Source organism: Bubalus kerabau, chromosome 8 (assembly GCF_029407905.1).
Source record: "Bubalus kerabau isolate K-KA32 ecotype Philippines breed swamp buffalo chromosome 8, PCC_UOA_SB_1v2, whole genome shotgun sequence".
Classification (NCBI taxonomy): Eukaryota; Metazoa; Chordata; class Mammalia; order Artiodactyla; family Bovidae; genus Bubalus; species Bubalus kerabau.
The window spans coordinates 117,580,903-117,599,404 of record NC_073631.1 but is presented as its reverse complement, the minus strand read 5'-3'; the positions used below and the strand labels follow the sequence as shown (position 1 = coordinate 117,599,404).

The following is an 18,502-nucleotide window of genomic DNA, read 5'->3' as shown; positions in this document are numbered from 1 at the left end:
ATTTCTGCTTTGCAGAAATCTGTACCATTTTTCTAGAGTTATAAACTGAACAGTATACTAAGACTAAGCCACTAAGCCACCCAGGCACCAAAGAGGTACTGGCAAAGGCCTTGATAAATAAGCTTGTAACTCCCTGAAGCTTTTGAATGAAATTTACAGCCATGCTGCTCGTCTTTTGTGATCCGCTCCACTTCCCTTTATTGGCTTTCTTTCACTTCCATAAAGCCTTCATGGTGGTATTTAAAGGCTTCTTCTGATGAATCCTCCTAGTTTTAATTGTCACCCTTCTTGAAAAACGTACCTTCAGCCGAAACGGGGCTTGGGGACTCTGGCTAAAAGACTCAGGGACCTCTGAAGACAAGGGTGTGAATTTGTTTGAAAGTTGCCATACAGACATCTCAGACTGTCAGATTGTCACCCTCACGAGAAAATATGTCTGCTTTCTGAATGCCTGCCCGGGAGTACAGGCTCTGAAAACAGAAATTAAGTAAAAGCCTATACACAGACTGGTGAGCTCCCCCCAGCCCCTGACCTAGCTCTTGAGAGCATCCCTATTAGATATGAATCCAGGGAAAACCAGACTCAGAGGAAACTCTCAGCTGTGAAAGACAAAGACAAAAAGCAAACAGAATAAAAGGAACTTGGACAAAGCAATTAAAGGGAGGAAAATGTACTACAGCCATGAAACAAGATCAGGATGCTATAAAAAAAGGGGGGGGGTGTTGTATTCCATGATCAAGACTCCCGGGAAAATAAAAATATGCAAATAGATATGCATGGATATTTATATGGGCTTCCTTGGTGGCTCAGATAGAAAACAATCTGCCTACAGTGCAGGAGACCCAGGTCTGATACCTGCACTGGAGGATACAGTTGAGCACATCTCCCAGAAAGTAGACAAAACGCAGACATTAAAAATCATTTTATAAAAAAGAAAATGAGAGCATCTGTCCAGGAGGTTCAACCTCTAAACACTAGCCCAGAGAGGAAGAACGAGGGAGATAGGAGGAGAATCAGAGGAGAAAAAGGTCCTCGCCCATGAAGAAAGAGCCCTACTTTCCAGACTAATGCCCAATCAAAAAGAAACAAAACAGAAAGAAAGGGAAAAAGAGGGAAAAGAAAGAAGACCTACACCAAGACACAGCATCATGCAATTTCAGAAACGACAGGGACAAAGACAGGATAAATCTTCCAGAGAGCAGTGCAAACAAAGTTTCAGTTCAGTTCAGTTCGGTCGCTCAGTCGTGTCCAACTCTTTGCCACCCCATAGACTGCAGCACGCCAAGCTTCCCTGTCCATCACCAACTCCTGGAGCTTGCTCAAACTCATGTCCATCCAGTCCATGATGCCATCCAACCATCTCATCCTCTGTCATCCCCTTCTCCTGCCGCCTTCAATCTTCCCCAGCATCAGGGTCTTTCCCAATGAGTCAATTTTTCACATCAAATGACCGAAGTATTTGGAGTTTCAGCTTCAGCAACAGTCCTTCCAGTGAAAAGGCGAACAAAATTTAGTTAAAAAAAACTGGAATCGTGACTCAGAATGGTGTTAGACTTCAGAACAGCAGAAGCTAGCAGGCAGTGGGGTGGTACTTTCAAAATGGAGGTGAAATGATTGCAAATTTGGTAATTTGGCAGGGCATCCAGTTGGAAGCCATTATTAGACATATAGGTTCCCCCAGAATCACCTCCCCGTGCACCTTTCCTCAGAAAGATACTGCAGCATCTGGTCCTTCACACGTGCATGCCTGTGCAGTTGTTCAGTCACGCCTGACTCGCTGCAACCGCATGGACTGTAGCCCGCCAGGCTCCTCTGTCCATGGGATTCTCCAGGCAAGAATACTGGAGTGGGTAGCCATTTCCTATTCCAGGGGATTTATCACCCTTATTGGGTGTAAATTAAGACCCAGACATCAGGAAAGATGCCCAGGCTGATGGGGAAGGGAGGTCGCTACGGGACCACCATGTGGAGATTTTGACAGGGACCTAGAGAGCGTGGGAAGATGCCTCCAAGAAAAGAGCAAAACCCACAGATCACCTAAATGTGTCTGATCACATTAGTAGCCTGAGGTTACGGAGCCTGGTCATGTCGGTGGGTGAGAGTAGCTAAATTATGCATGTTCTATTAATTATCCAGAACTCTTTTTGTAATGACCATTTTGTGAAACTGAATGTGATTCAAACTATAGCAGTCAGCACTAAAATTGCTAAAAATGCTTTGCAGTATAAATATACATATACGTTGAAAAGCCGGAGAAGGAACTGGCAACCCACTCCAGTATTCTTGCCTGGAGAATCCCATGGACAGAGGAAGTTGGCTGGCTACAATCCATGGGGTCTCAAAGAGTTGGACACGACTGAGCGACTAACACACACACACATGTTGAAAAGCATTTAGGCAAAAACGTATCATTTTTTTTTCTACACACAAATTTCATGGTAATTTCTAACATTAAAAAATGATAGGGACTTCCTTGGTGATCCAGCCGTTAAAGAATCTGCCTAGCAATGCAGGGGACATGGGTTTGATTCCCTAGTCGGGGAACTAAGATCCCATATGTTTCAGAGCAGCCAAGCCAGTACACCATGACTATAAGCCCATGTGGTCTGGAGCCTGCGTGTCACAAGTAGAGAGTCTGTGCATCACAAAAGAGCCCGCACGGTGCTACGAAGTTCCCACGTGCCCGCAGCTAAGCTCCAACACAGCCAAATAAATAAACAAGTTAATATCTTTTGAAAAAAGAATTTAATAATGATGAATGACATGACTGGGATAAAGAGAACAGGACTTCTTGGTTTACAAAAGGGAATATTAATTTGGAGGGGTTTTTTTGGTTTTTAAATTGAAATATAGTTGATTTACTATATTAGTTTCGGGTATACAATGTAGTGATTCAGTATTTTTCAGTTTATACTCCAGTAAATGTAATTACAAGATAATGGCTATGATTCCCTGTGCTTTACAATAAAGAATCCACCTGCAGTGTAGGAAACTCAGGTTCAGCCCTGAGTCAGGCCGATCAGGAGGAGAAAATGGAAACCCACTCCAGAAATGCCTACCCCCAAAATTCAAGGTCATTAACCCCAGAGGAGAGGATGAAAGGACGTTTTACCTTTGCAAGACGGTGAGTTGTTTCTGAGCTTTTGGGTTTTGCTCCCTTGCAGTTCAGCAGTTTTCAACCTTGTTGATCTCAGGACCCCTTTATACTCATGATTATTGAGGACCCCAAGGGTTTATTTTTCATGGGCTTCATCTACTGATTCTTACCATATTAAAAATTAAAGCTGAGAAATTTTAGTCATTAATTTACCTTAAAAAGATCAATAGTAAACTCATTACATATTATCATACATTTTTGTTAATTTTTAAAAAGAATTTTATTTATTTATTTGTGGCTGTGCTGGGTCTTCATTGCTACGCAGGCTTTCCTGTCACTGCGCTGAGCAGGGGCTACTCTCCAGCTGCAGTACGTGGGCTTGTCATTGCGGTGGCTTCTCTTGTTGCAGACCGTGGGCCCTGGAGTGCGCAGGCTTCAGCAGTTGCTGCACGTGGGCTCAGGAGTTGCGGCTCCCAGGCTCTAGAGCACAGGCTATTAATAGTTCTGGAGCACGAACTTAGCTGCTCTGCAGCACGTGGGATCATCCCAGATCAGGGGTCGAACCCATGTCTCCTGCATTGGCAAGTGGATTCTCTACCACTGAGCCAGCAGGGAAGCCCCTCATAAATACATTTTTAATAATGAAAAAAAAAAAATAGTGAGAAGGTGGCATTGCTTTACGTTATTGTGAGTCTTTGTAATGTCTGGTGCAGAAACAGTGGGATCCCATACCTGCCTCTGCATCCACCCTACTGCCATGCATTGTTTTGGTGGAAGTACATGGAAAAAATCCAGCCTCACACAGATATATAATCGGAAAAGAGAGGAGCATTTTTCTTTTCTGTATTTATTTATTTGGCTGCTCCGGGTCTTAGTTGCGGCATGCGAACTTCCTGACCAGGGAGCGAACCCTTTCCCCCTGCATTGGGAGCACAGAGTCTTAGCCCTGGACCTGCAGGGACATCTGAGGAGGAAATTGGGAGTAGTCTTCTTGACAAGTAGTCGTTTCTTAAAAGTTAGTTGCAATGTGAAATTGGAAACCATATTAATGAATTTTCATCATCTATTTCATAGAATCTGTTCTATCACATTAAAATCCATCCTTCTGTCTTGCACTTTGAGTGAATCTTTAACCCATGAATGATTTTGTAACGTCATTCATTGGTCATTTGGAAAATATCAGGTCAATGATTTATGCAGATAGTCTAAATGTTGGCATGTTTCATTCCACAATACCCAAAAAAGCAAAATCACGTTTATTAATGACACCACCTGTCTTCCCCAGAAGACTTCCCCCCAAGTGGTGGGAAGCTGTCAAGCTCATTGTGGCAAATACAGCTTCTCCAGAATGCCCATTTTTCACTTGAAAACTCAAATGTATCATCGGCGACAAGTCCCGTCAGTGGTTTTCCTTGAAGTGACAGACTCATCTCATTCATTTTGGACAAAACATCCTCCAGACACCCAAGTCTGAGAACTCACGGTTTTTCGGGTTTTCAGTGTTTTATTTTAAAAGGCAGCTCAGTCCCAAAAGAGCCTTTGCTCCAGAGCACTACCATATGCAGCATGTGATGGTTCTGTGTGTACTTCTTGTTTCATCACTCAGAATACTAAGAAGACATGTACTCGAGGGTCGAGAGGTAATCAGAATGAACTTTGCTGCAACATCAAGGACATTCTTAGGAGAAAAGGCTTTTTCCCCGGAGCGGAAGTTTGGTTAACTTTGCTACTGCCTTGCTGTGGGCTCGGGGGCTAGGGTCTCCTGGTGACTGACGGGAGGGGGCACTCAGCAATAGCGGAAAATCACACGATGCCCTAGGGTTACCATGAGACTGTGTGTCCTTGCAGGCCCTCTGAAAAGGTTGCTTCACCCTCAGGAGTCCTCCGACCACACTTTAAGACGGTTGTAGGCTCTGCTGTAATCCATGCGTCCCTAGGATGGCTAAATGACAGACTGCTGAGCCTCAGAGGGTTTATGAGCATCAGTTCAGTTCAGTTCAGTTGCTCAGTCGTGTCCGACCCTTTGAAACCCCATGAACCACAGCATGCCAGGCCTCCCTGTCCATCACCACCTCTCGGAGTCCACGCAAAACCATGTCCATCGAGTTGATGATGCCATCCAACCATCTCATCCTCTGTCGTCCCCTTCTCTTCCCGCCTCCAATCTTTCCCAGCATCAGGGTCTTTTCCAATGAGTCAGCTCTTCACATCAGGTGGCCAAAGTATTCGAGTTTCAGCTTCAACATCAGTCCTTCCAATGAACACCCAGGACTGATCTCCTTTACGATGGACTGGTTGGATCTCGTTACTGTCCAAGGTACTCTCAAGAGTCTTCTCCAACACCACAGTTCAAAAGCATCAGTTCTTCCATGCTCAGCTTTCTTTATAGTCTAACTCTCACATCCATACATGACCACTGGAAAAACCATATCTTTGACTAGACGGACCTTTGTTGGCAAAGGAATGTCTCTGCTTTTTAATATACTGTCTAGGTTGATCATAACTTTCCTTCCAAGGAGTAAGTGTCTTTTAATTTCATGGCTGCAGTCACCATCTGCAGTGATTTTGGAGCCCAGAAAAATAAAGTCAGCCACTGTTTCCCCATCTATTTCCCATGAAGTGATGGGACCAGAGGCCATGATCTTCATTTTCTGAATGTTGAGCTTTAAGCCAACTTTTTCACTCTCCTCTTTCACTTTCATCAAGAGGCTCTTTAGTTCTTCTTCAATTTCTGCCATAAGAGTGGTGTCATCTGCATATCTGAGGTTATTGATATTTCTCCTGGCAATCTTGATTCCAGCTTGTGCTTCCTCCAGCCCAGTGTTTCTCATGATGTACTCTGCAAATAAGTTAAATAAGCAGGGTGACAATATACAGCCTTGACATACTCCTTTCCTGATTTGGAACCAGTCTGTTGTTCCATGTCCAGCTCTAACTGCTGCTTCCTGACCTGCATACAGGTTTCTCAAGAGGCAGGTCAGGTGGTCTGGTATTCCCATCTCTTTTGGAATTTTCCACAGTTTATTGTGATCCACACAGTCAAAGGCTTTGGCATAGTCAATAAAGCAGAATTAGATGTTTTTCTGGAACTCTCTTGCTTTTTCGATGATCCAGCAGATGTTGGCAATTTGATCTCTTGTTCCTCTGCCTTTTCTAAAACCAGCTTGAACATCTGGAAGTTCACAGTTCACGTATTGCTGAAGCCTGGCTTGAAGAATTTTGAGCATTTCTTTACTAGCGTGTGAGATGAGTGCAATTGTGTGGTAGTTTGAGCATTCTTTGGCATTGCCTTTCTTTGGGATTGGAATGAAAACTGACCTTTTCCAGTCCTGTGGCCACTGCTGAGTTTTCCAAATTTGCTGGCATATTGAGTGCAGCACTTTCACAGGGTCATCTTTAAGGATTTGAAATAGCATAACCTCATCCCCAATTCTGGTCCTAATCTTAACATACAAACCATCCCCTAGAGAGAACGTTCTCTCAACCACCCACTTCCCAGCAGGAAAATAGTGAACCATTACCACTCTTAAGTTCTTGATGTTCAGGGGGAAATTAGAAGTACCAGGTAGTCATTATACTTTACTAGTGTCTGTCTGTCTGTCTGCATTTCCTTCCAGATATGCAGATCTAGCTACCTGAATATACCTTTGAAAAGCACCAACCAGCATCTCAAGGCAGTTTGGTGTGCACTAGCTTATCTGTGGGCTTCCCTGAGGGCTCAGATGGTAGAGAATCCTCCTGCAATGCAGGAGACCTGGGTTCAGTCCCTGAGTTGGGAAGATCCCCTGGAGGAGGGCATGGCAGCCCACTCCAGGACTCTTGCCTGGAGAATCTCATGGACAGAGGAACCTGGTGGGCTACAGTCCATGGGGTCACAAAGAATTGGACACAACTGAGTGACTAACACTTTGAATTTTACTTTCTTTTTAGGGTTTCTGTATTACTTTTACTGTATTACTTTCAACTTAAAAATGAATGAGTTGAATGCATTTTTCCTCTAGTTCTTCCCAACACTGCCCACTTTTCTCTTGGGTTGGAAGGAAATTTGACCATTGTTCAGTTCAGTTCAGTTCAGGTGCTCAGTTGGGTCTGACTCCTTGCAACCCCATGGACTGCAGCACGCCAGGCCTCCCTGTCTGTCACCAACTCCCGGAGTTCACTCAAACTCACGTCCATTGAGTCAGTGATGCCATCCAACCATCTCATCTTCTGTCGTCCCCTTCTCCTCCCGCCTTCAATCTTTCCCAGCATCAGGGTCTTTTCCAAGGAGTCAGCTCTTCACATCAGGTGGCCAAAGTATTGGAGTTACAGCTTCAACATAAGTCCTTCCAATGAATATTCTGGACTGATTTCCTTTAGGATGACCTGGTTGGATCTCCTTGCTGTCCAAGGGACTCTCAAGAGTCTTCTCCAACACCACAGTTCAAAAGCATCAGTTCTTCCATGCTCAGCTTTCTTTATAGTCCAACTCTCACATCCATACATGACCACTGGAAAAACCATATCTTTGACTAGACAGACCTTTGTTGGCAAAGGAATGTCTCTGCTTTTTAATATGCTATCTAGGTTGGTCATAATTTTCCTTCCAAGGAGTAAGCGTCTTTTAATTTCCTGGCTGCAGTCACCATCTGCAGTGATTTTGGAGCCCAGAAAAATAAAGTCAGCCACTGTTTCCCCATCTATTTCCCATGAAGTGATGGGACCAGAGGCCATGATCTTCATTTTCTGAATGTTGAGCTTTAAGCCAACTTTTTCACTCTCCTCTTTCACTTTCATCAAGAGGCTCTTTAGTTCTTCTTCAATTTCTGCCATAAGAGTGGTGTCATCTGCATATCTGAGGTTATTGATATTTCTCCTGGCAATCTTGATTCCAGCTTGTGCTTCCTCCAGCCCGGCGTTTCTCATGATGTACTCTGCATATAAGTTAAATAAGCAGGGTGAGAATAAACAGCCTTGATGTATTCCTTTTCCTATTTGGAACCAGTCTGTTGTTTCATGTCCAGCTCTAACTGCTGCTTCCTGACCTGCATACAGGTTTCTCAAGAGGCAGGTCAAGTGGTCTGGTATTCCCATCTCTAAGAATTTTCCACAGTTGTTGTGATCCACACAGTCAAAGGGTTTGGCATAAGCAATAAAGCAGAAGTAGATTTTTTCTGGACCTCTTTTGCTTTTTTGATGATCCAACGGATGTTGGCAATTTGATCTCTTGTTCCTCTGCCTTTTCTAAATCCAGCTTGAATATCTGGAAGTTCATGGTTCATGTACTGTTGAAGCCTAGCTTGGAGAATCTTGAGCATTATTTTGCTAGTGTGTGAGATGAGTGCAATTGTGTGGTAGTTTGAGCATTCTTTGGCATTGCCTTTCTTTGGGATTGGAATGAAAACTGACCTTTTCCAGTCCTGTGGCCACTGCTGAGTTTTCCAAATTTGCTGGCATATTGAGTGCAGCACTTTCACAGCATCATCTTTCAGGGTTTGAAATAGCTCAACTGGAATTCCATCACCTCCACTAGCTTTGTTCGTAGTGATGCTTTCTAAGGCTCACTTGACTTCGCATTCCAGGATGTCTGGCTCTAGGTCAGTGATCACACCATCGTGATTATCTGGGTCATGAAGATCTTTTTTGTACAGTTCTTCTGTGTATTCTTGCCACCTCTTCTTAATATCTTCTGCTTCTGTTAGGTCCCTACCATTTCTGTCCTTTATTGAGCCCGTCTTTGCATGAAATGTTCCCTTGGTATCTCTAATTTTCTTGAAATGATCTCTAGTCATTCCCATTCTATTATTTCCTCTATTTCTTTTCACTGATCACTGAGGAAGGCTTTCTTATCTCTCCTTGCTATTCTTTGGAACTCTGCATTCCAGTGGGTATATCTTTCCTTTTCTCCGTTGCCTTTTGCTTCTCTTCTTTTCTCAGCTATTTGTAAGGCCTCCTCAGACAGCCATTTTGCCTTTCTGCATGTCTTTTTCTTGGGGATGGTCCTGATCACTGTCTCCTGTACAGTGTCATGAACCTCCGTGCATAGTTCTTCAGGCACTCTATCAGAATAACCCTTGAATCTATTTGTCACTTCCACTATATAATCATAAGGGATTTGTTTTAGGTCATACTTGAATGGTCTAGTGGTTTTCCCTACTTTCTTCAATTTAAGTCTGAATTTGGCGATAAAGGAATTCATGATCCAAGCCATAGTCAGCTCCTGGTCTTGTTTTTGCTGACTGTATAGTGCTTCTTCGTCATTTTTGGTGACAAACTTAACATTTCCTGTAACTACACTCCCATCCATATAACTAAATCTTTCAAACAAGAGCTGTCAGAAGGTATAAGCATCCTTTTTCATTATCTAGTCTATGACCATGCATGCATACATGTAAAGTCACTTTAGTCGTGTCTGACTCTGTGTGATCCTGTGGACTGTGGCCTGCCAGGCCCCCTCGTCCATGGGATTCTCCAGGCAAGAACACTGGAGTGGGTTGCCATGCCCTCCTCCAGGGGATCTTCCCTACCCAGGGATCGAATCCTCATCTCCTACGTCTCCTGCATTGGCAGGCGGGTTCTTTATCACTAGCGCCACCTGGAAACTACGATTGAAAATCTTGGCCCAGTACTCACATACATATAGATAATTAAGACAGATTTCTTGAAATGATAACTACCCTCACCAGCCTGCAATGCAAAGTGAGATTTCTATATTATTTCATTTTAAACTAATGTAGTCCTGACCCTTACCTGTCTTCACGAGTCATGAATGGGTCACAGTTGACCATTTTAAAACCTCTAGTTTAGACTTTCATCCTTATCTCACATTCAATAATATTGAAAAAGAGAGGAAAAAGAAAAAAAAAGGCTTGCATTCTCAACACCTGCTTTGGCCTGTCCCAGGTGGAGTAGATGTACTTGTGGGGCTGTTCCCAGGGGCTGCTTCTTTTTGATACTCCTGATTCCTCTTATCGCTTCAGTAAGAGGACCTCATCTCCCCCACTGAAAGTCTCCTCCCTTTGCGCTGTGAACACCAGCCCTGGGTCTCCGGCTCTCCATACCAAATCCTTGCCCCCTGGACCAGTTTTCCCAAAGTGCAGGGGGAGCCGCTGTGTTACGCCAGATGAGTTCAGGACAGTACGAGACTGAACACTTTTCACAGCAATGTATTTGTGAATCGGGGGCGGGGGAGGGGGCCTCGGGAAATACCGAGAATATCCAAACTATGGCTTCATGGAATTTTGGCTATTTTTTTTAAGTCAGTTTAAATAATTGTCCAGGGGCTTCCCTGGCGGTCCAGTGGTTAAGATGCTTCCAGTGCAGGGAGTTCAGGTTCGAACCCTGGTCCAGGTACTAAGAGGCTACATGCCACGCAGCCAAGCGTAAATAATGTATAGTTTGTATGGGGACACGACAGAAATCCCAAAAATGGCACCAGAGCTGTGCTTTGGGGCACACAGCTGATGAATTAAACCACCCACTCCTCCTTTCCTGCAGAGCCACATACCCACAGCTACCCTACTCACATCCTGAAAGGCGCTTTTTGGCCAGGCAATCAACATCTGAGGTTTAACAGCTTCATCCCAGCATTTTCCCTGCTTCTTACCTCAAATAGGCTCATCCTGCCAATTTCCCCCAATATTCTAGTCTCTTTTCTATTTATTCCCTATCCACTGAAATACCAAGCCCAAACTATTTTTATCTCTGTGCTACTCCTCAGACTTGCTGAATTTCTTCATTGTACAAACATCTGAAATTTTCCTGCTGGTTCCTCCTCCCCCATCCAACCCTCTCCACTCTACGCAGATATTAAAATCTTTTCATAGCACCAAGAACAGTTTAAGGAGATTGACATTCACTCCTTAGAGCCTACATTTGAAATCTGATTCCACCCCTTAGCTTCTCATGGTCTCTACTGATCTTTCTTTAACTTCTCTGCAAGGACACCCCACCCTCTACAAAGACCTCCTATACATCCTATACAGTACAGGGAACTAAACACCATGTCTTGTAATAACTTACGATAGAAAAGAATCTAAAGAAGAACCTATATATATATGTGTGTGTGTGTACAACTAAATCACTTTGCTGCATACCTGAAACTGACCCAACATTGTAAATCATCTGTGAAAGTGAAAGTGTTAGTTGCTCAATTGTGTCCGACTCTTTTGCGACCCCGTGGACTGTAGCCCGCCAGGCTCTTCTGTCCATGGGATTCTCCAGGCAAGAATACTGGAGTGGGTTGCCATGCCCTTCTCCAGGGGATCTTTCCAGCCCAGGGATCAAACCCGGGTCTCCTGCATTGCAGGCAGATTCTTTACCATCTGAGCAACAGAGAAGCCCCTGATAAAAAGTTAAAACCCTCTACTGCACTAAATACCGTTGGCCTGCTGTGGCCTGCAGGTGTCTTTCCCTTCAGGGCGCTTGTGCTCTGCCGCGGCCATTCTCTGAGATGCTCTCCTTTCCCTGCTTCCGTCAGCATCCACCTCAATGCATCTCTTTAGGGACTTCCCTGGTGACCCAGTGGCTAAGGTTCTGAGTTTGTAATGCAGGGTGCCTGGGTTCGACTCCTAGTTGGGTAACTAAGGTAGATCTCAGATCCCACATGCCGCATGGCATGCCCCCTTGCAAATAGCATCTCTTTAGGAAGACTGCTTCTCAAGTATTTCCTTCCTTCTTAGTATTTGTGTCCACTAAGCAGTTGCTAAAGTCTTTTTTTTAAGTACTCTGTAAGGTTTCTACACTGTTACGTATGTGGAAATGTACAGTGAACAATTGGACATAATCTTTACTGAATTAGAATATCATCTCCTGAGGGCAGGGAGGGCCTGTATCTCATATAATAACCAAATATCACCTAGAATGTTCTGGCTGCAAAGGAACAGAATATTCCAACTCAGACTGAGTTGGAGGACAAAGACGTCTATTGCCTCGTATTACAGATCCAGAGGTAGGACAGGCCCCAGGCAAGGTGGGACACAGGCCAGCTCAGTGATGTCGCCAAGGACCGAAGCACTTTCTCCCAGCACTGGCTTCCTCTGAAGACGTCCTCAGTAGCAGTCAGGGTTCCAGGCTGTCTGTGGCAGGAACAGGGGTGGATGGGGACATGAACACATGCATGTGGGAGCTGGCCTCTCCAACCTTAAGTCCTTTCCTTTAGCCCGGGATTGAGTCACCATCATGATTCGCATAAGGAAATGGTATACATTGCGACAAAATTAGCGGTGTGTTCTGGAAAGGAAGGTGGTAGGAGACGAATGGACGCCAAGTAGGCAACCAGCAGTATCCACTACAGTTTAGTACAGTCCGCCACACACTGCCGGCAATTGAGGCTAAGCTGGGGAATACACACACATTCATATATATACACATATATCTTCATGCATGTCATTACCTATGTAATACTTAAATCTTACACGTATACATGTATAGGTTACATACATAATGTCATGCAGAATAACAGAAATGTCTTTTTTGAATAAAGAAACATAAGATGATATATTTAAGTAAGACTCAGAGTGTATGAATAATACACTTTACAAATACTAACAATTTACAATGTTGTTCTGCCGTACAGCACAGTCATTCACTTATATATACGTATACACTCCTTTTCATGTTCTTTTCCACTATGGTTTATCAGAGGATATTGAGTAGCGTTCCATGTGCTGTCGTGGACCTTGTTGTTTCTCCACGCTATATGTAATAGTTGGCATCTGTTAGTCCCAAACTCCCAATCCTTCCCTGCCTCCTCTCCCCTCCCCCTGGAAACCACGATCTGTTCTCTACGCATATGAGTCTATTTCTGTTTCATAGATAGGTTCATTTGTGTCGTATTTTAGATTTCATATACAAGCGATTGTCGTATGATATTTATCTTTCTCTGACTTATTTCACTTAGTATGATAATCTCTAGGTCCATCCATGTTTGCTGCAAATGGCAGAGTTTCATTCTTTTTTATGGCTGAGAAGTGCATGCATGCATGCTCAGTCGCTTCAGTCGTGTCCAACTCTTTGTGACTCCATGAACCATAGCCTGTCAGGCTCCTCTGTCCATGACATTCTCCAGGCAAGAATAGTGGAATGGGTTGCCATGCCCTCCTCCGGGGATCTTCCCAACCCAGGGATCAAACCCATGTCTCCAGCATCTCCTGCATTGCAGTCAGATTCTTTACCACTGAGCCACTGAGGAAGCCCATGACTGAGAAGTATTCCATGGTGTATATATATGTATGTGTGTGTGTGTGTGTGTGTGTGTGTGTGTATACTACATTTTCTTCATCCTTTCTTTAGTTGATGGGCAATTTATATGGTTTCCATGTCTTGGCTACTGTGATATGATTAGCTGATTTTAGATAAAGGTGCTAAGGCAGTTCAGCGGGGAAAATAAAGTCTTTTTAGTAAGCATTGTGGAACAACTGGAGATCAATGTGGGAAAAAAGAATTTAACCTTACCACACATCATAAAACAAAATTAAACTAAAACAGATCATTGACCTAATGTGAAAGTCAAAATGTAAAGTTTCAAAAAAAAGATGTAAAGTCTCTAGGAGGAAACACTACAGAAAATCGTCACAGTGTTGGAGGAGGCAAAGATTTCTTAAATAGGACATGAAAAGCATGAGTCATAAAAGGATGGATTGGATCTCATCAAAATTTTAAATTTTGCTCTTTGAAAAATATGGTAGGAATATGAAAACACAACCACAGAATGGAATGAAATGTCCACAATACATGTATCTGACAAAGAACTTGAATCCTCACTATATTTTTTAAAACTTGTTGCATCATCTATTGGTGCATAACAAATTACCAGCGATTAATCAGTTTAGAGCATGTGTTTATGCTCTAACACTCTCTGTGGGTCAGAAGTTCAGGCGCAGCTTAGTTGGGTCAACTGCCTCCAGGTCTTTTATGAAACTTCAGTCAAGACGTCAGCCAGGGCTGAGGTGTCATCTGAAGGCTTGCCGGGGAAGGAGAGAGTCTATTAGCACAAGAGAAGCCACAGTCTCATGTAGCCTAATCATGGAAGTGACAGCCCATCGCCTTGCTATGTTCTGTGAGAAGCAAGCCGCTAGGTCCAGTTCACACTCAAGGGGAAGAAGGACCAGGGTCTTTCCAACAGTTCCAGAAACATTAAGCCCTGTGACACATGTTATCTTTTTATCTATTCTTAATAGTCTCCTGTTTTCACTCTGAGTAAATAAGCTTGTAAAATCATATAATTGAACCATTTTTAAACTATCATTATGCCATTATTTTTTATTATCTGAGTGAAATTATTGAGGCAAGTATTGCATGAACAGTCATAATATAATTCAACAGATGTGCTATGCAAAAAAGAGTCTCTGTGCCACATTCATACAACCCAACATGGACCCAAAAAATCCAACTTAAAAAATGGGCAAAAGATTTATACAGTCACTTCACAAAAGAAGATCTATGAATGCCCAATAAACAAGATATAAGTAGTCCTCAAGGAAATGCAAATTAAAACCACAATGTAAGAAACCATTATACACCCACTAGAATAACTGAAAATAAAAAAATATTTTAAGGCTAACCATATGCCCAGTCATTGAACTCTTTGCTGTTAATTCAAGAGACATGAAAATGTGTCCACACAAAGACTTGACCATGTATCTTCAGAGCATTTTTATTCACAATGGTCAAAATTTAGAAATTTCCCAAATGTCCATCAAACAAGTGAATGGTGATGCAAAATATGGCACATCCGTACATACAATGGAATACTACTCAGCAGTAAAAAAGAACAAACTACGGATACACTCAACAGCGTGAATGAATCTCAAAATCATCATGCTAAGTGAAATAAGCCAGTGCAGAAGAGTGTATACTGTATGATTCCATGTATATAAAATTCTAGAAAATACCTACAGTAACAAAAAGTGGATCACTAGTTGCCTGAAACTGTGGACAAAAATAGGGATGAACCACAAAGGAGCGCAAGGAAACTTTGGTGGGGTAATAAAAGTGTGTTCTTTCTTGACTGTAGTTGGCACAGCTGTAAATGGATGCAGTTTACCACAGGTCAGTTATATCACAGTAAAAAAGAGATGTAAAATCGTTCTCCAGAGGTTGACACACTGAGGTCCCACACGAGTATTTAGTTGCTCTGTGTCCCCAGTTCATGCTCCTCAGCTACATAGCACCAAAGACAGTGAAACAGAGCACAGAATCCCCCGGGGTCAAGCGGAGGGGGCGCGGCAGGGCATGAACAGGTCCGCTTAACTTTCCTTTTGGTCCCTTAACACACACCAAGACAGAACAAAAATGGAAGCAGTCGCAGTCACTGCTGAAGCTTTCCACCAGTTTCTGGCCAGAGCTTCCATAAAAAGGGGATACAACGAGCTGGAAAAACGATTAACAGTAGTCTGTTCTCAGAAGGCTTAATAGTCGTAGGGGAGAGAGTAGAGAACAGTGAAGAAAGACTTGATATCATTTGAGGGATTGCTTTCTAAGAGGAATATAAATTTCTATTTGTTTTGAAATAGAGATTTCAAAGTTTATGGCTTGATTCAGTAAGACTTGAAAGGTTAATTGAACTGGCTGAGCAATACTTATTTTTTTAATTTGCTAATTATGGGATATTATGGGATAATAAGAGTTGTCAAAGTAATAGAAGGTGTTTAGTTCCCCAGTAAGTCCTGTTAAACACAAACTTGATAAGATTTCAACTAGCAAAAAAAAAAAAAATTTGGATTTCTTTGTGAAAGGAGAAAGAAATACATATTCTAGACCCTGAGTAATGAGTTCCACAGATCCAGAATTTGAAGAGTAAACAGATTAAACCTATATATGTTTAGGGTTCTTACTTCATATCTTTGATGTGAATTTCTTATCACACCAGATATTTAACTGACTCACCTTTTGTGGTTCTTGGCACATAGCAGATTGTAAATACTTGCTGAATGACTATCTTTAAAATCTTAACATCATCTATTGTTTGGAAGTTAGAAGAAAATTTAACAGAAGCCAGACAAAAGGGATTTTTTTTTTTCGGTTTAGTCCCTTTTCTTCATCTCTTATTTTTTTGTTGTTGTTAAGTATTTCCTTTTATTTATTTATTTGGCTGCACCCAGGTCTTACTTGCACCATATGGGGTCTTCACAGCGACATATGGGGTCTAGTTCCCTGACCATGGTTCCAACCTGGGCCCTCTGTATTGAGAGTGCGGAGTCTTAGCTGCTGGACCACCAGGAAGTCCCTCTTTATCTCATATTTAATGATACCTCCTTTGAAACAGTTTTGAGCTGACTTGTTGAGCTGTAGAAATTGGTTACCATACTCTCTGAAACGATTCTGTGGAATAAATGCTCTTTAAAGGAAATCATAAATAAATGTTAGGAAGGAACTAACTTTATACTATCTGAAATTGTTATTTAGAAAACTGTCAACAGGAACAAAACCTTTATCCCAAATATAATGATTAAAATAGGTTTTTATGTTATGATGTTAAATATCTTATATTTTAAGATATAAATAGTTTCAGTTTGTATTAGTTTTTATTTTATATATCAGTTTTTTTATTTACTGTTTCAGTTTTTATATTTATTTTATAAGTAAATATCTTATATTTTAAGATATAAATAATATGAGTTTTTACTCGGTTTTTAATGGTTAAGTAGTTTCAGTTTTTATCAAATTTCTATAGCACTTTAAAAAATCAATTGTTCTTACTCAACAGAAACTAAAATTGTAGAGAAATGGTAAGAGCTGGCAGCAGTATCCAAACCAGGATGTGCAGTCCACAACCTCTAGTCCTCAGACAGAGTCTATTAAAATAAAAATGCTGCTCCTGTTTCTTAGCACAGTCACTTTCTTTTCTGCAAAATACCAGCTCCGATGCTCAAGGGGAAGTGGGTGTAATTATTTCTAAACAGAAATGAAGTCCAGGAGAAGCAGGAGTAAGTGGAAGTAAATCACCTCTGAGCCCATTTATGCTGCTAAAATCATCTGCTCACCCACTGTGTTTTCAATTGGTTTGCTAATAACGAACAATTCATTTCACCCAAGTATTTTTGCAATGCCTACTATGTGTCAGGCACAGGCGATATAATCAAACAGGATTGTTTTTCCCCTTCAAAGAGTTTATGGGATTTAGGGGAGGACAGAAAAGTGAATCCCAGTCTCACACTACGTGCCTTATAGAAGCCTGTGGGTTCAGAGAAGAAATTTACCAGGTGACCTGTTAGAAGAGGTCAAGAATCAAGAAAGGCTTTCTGGTGAAACCTGAGCTGCTTTCTTAAGACTCGTTCTTTTTTTTAATAGGCAAACCTTGAATTTATTTTAGATCGCTTTTTTTCAAAGAAAAATTCCTAATGGAAATTTTCTTAAATTAAGATCCTAGAGAAAAATAGAACCAAATGATAAAACCTCTGAGGAGTATGAAGGTTGATATACATATATGATATAAATACATATACATATATATATGTATTTTGGCCCTGCCCCACACCTTGCTTAGTCGTGTCCAATGGCAACCCACTCCAGTGTTCTTGCCTGGAGAATCCCAGGGATGGCGGAGCCTGGTGGGCTTCCGTCTATGAGGTCGCACAGAGTCGGACACGACTGAAGCAACTTAGCAGCAGCAGCAGCAGCCACACCTTGCAGGTTCTTATTAGTTCCCCGACAAGGGATCAAACCCTGGGCCCAGATAGTGAAAGCACAGAGTCTGCCAAGCACTAGACCACTGTTTTCATTTTTTAATATTTATTTATTTGACTGCACTGGGTCTTAGTTGCAGCATGTGGGATCTAGTTCCTTGACCAGGGATCGAACCCCAGCCCTCTGCATTGGGAGTGTGGAGTCTTAGCCACTGCACCACCAGGGAAGATCCAAAAAGTATATACTTTTAGCATCTTTTTTTTTTCCTTGACTAGTTCTTAATATGACTAAAAAGTTTTTCTCATCATCAAGACTCATAAAGGAGTGAGCAGGAGCTAGCCCAGTGGCAGAAGTAGGAAAGGGGGGCAGAATATTCAAGCCTCGGGGCTCCAGTGTAGGGGACGCAGAGGAGCTTGGCCAGAGAAGGTGAAGAAATAAAATGACCAGGTCCTGCTCAGGGCTGGGGAGTTGCACGACATCCCTAAAGGGTCCTGAGAGTCACTGGGTGGTTCTAAAGAGAGTTACAAGAACAAGTCTGTGTTTAAAAGGAGCCCTGGCTCCAGGGTAGGGAATGGACTAGAAAAGGATGAGATGGGAGAAACCAGAGCTGTTCCAACAACGAGGCTCGCTAAGGAGTGTGATGGAGACAGAGACACCTGGGACCGCCTCCAAGGATGCTGAGACAGAGTGAGAGGCCCCAGGGACCGTTTGAGATGGATGAGTGTGAACTGCCTATAGAAGATTAAAATGCAGATGACCAGGAGGCAGTCTGCAGCTCAGGAGAACTGAGGGCTTGTG

General features: G+C 42.5%; 1 protein-coding gene across 4 annotated transcripts in view; it reads left to right on the top strand.

The window, feature by feature from the left end:
* Nucleotides 1–18,502, top strand: part of PRKAG2 (protein kinase AMP-activated non-catalytic subunit gamma 2) — a 309,748-nt gene that overhangs the window by 220,064 nt on the left and 71,182 nt on the right. The window lies entirely within an intron of this gene.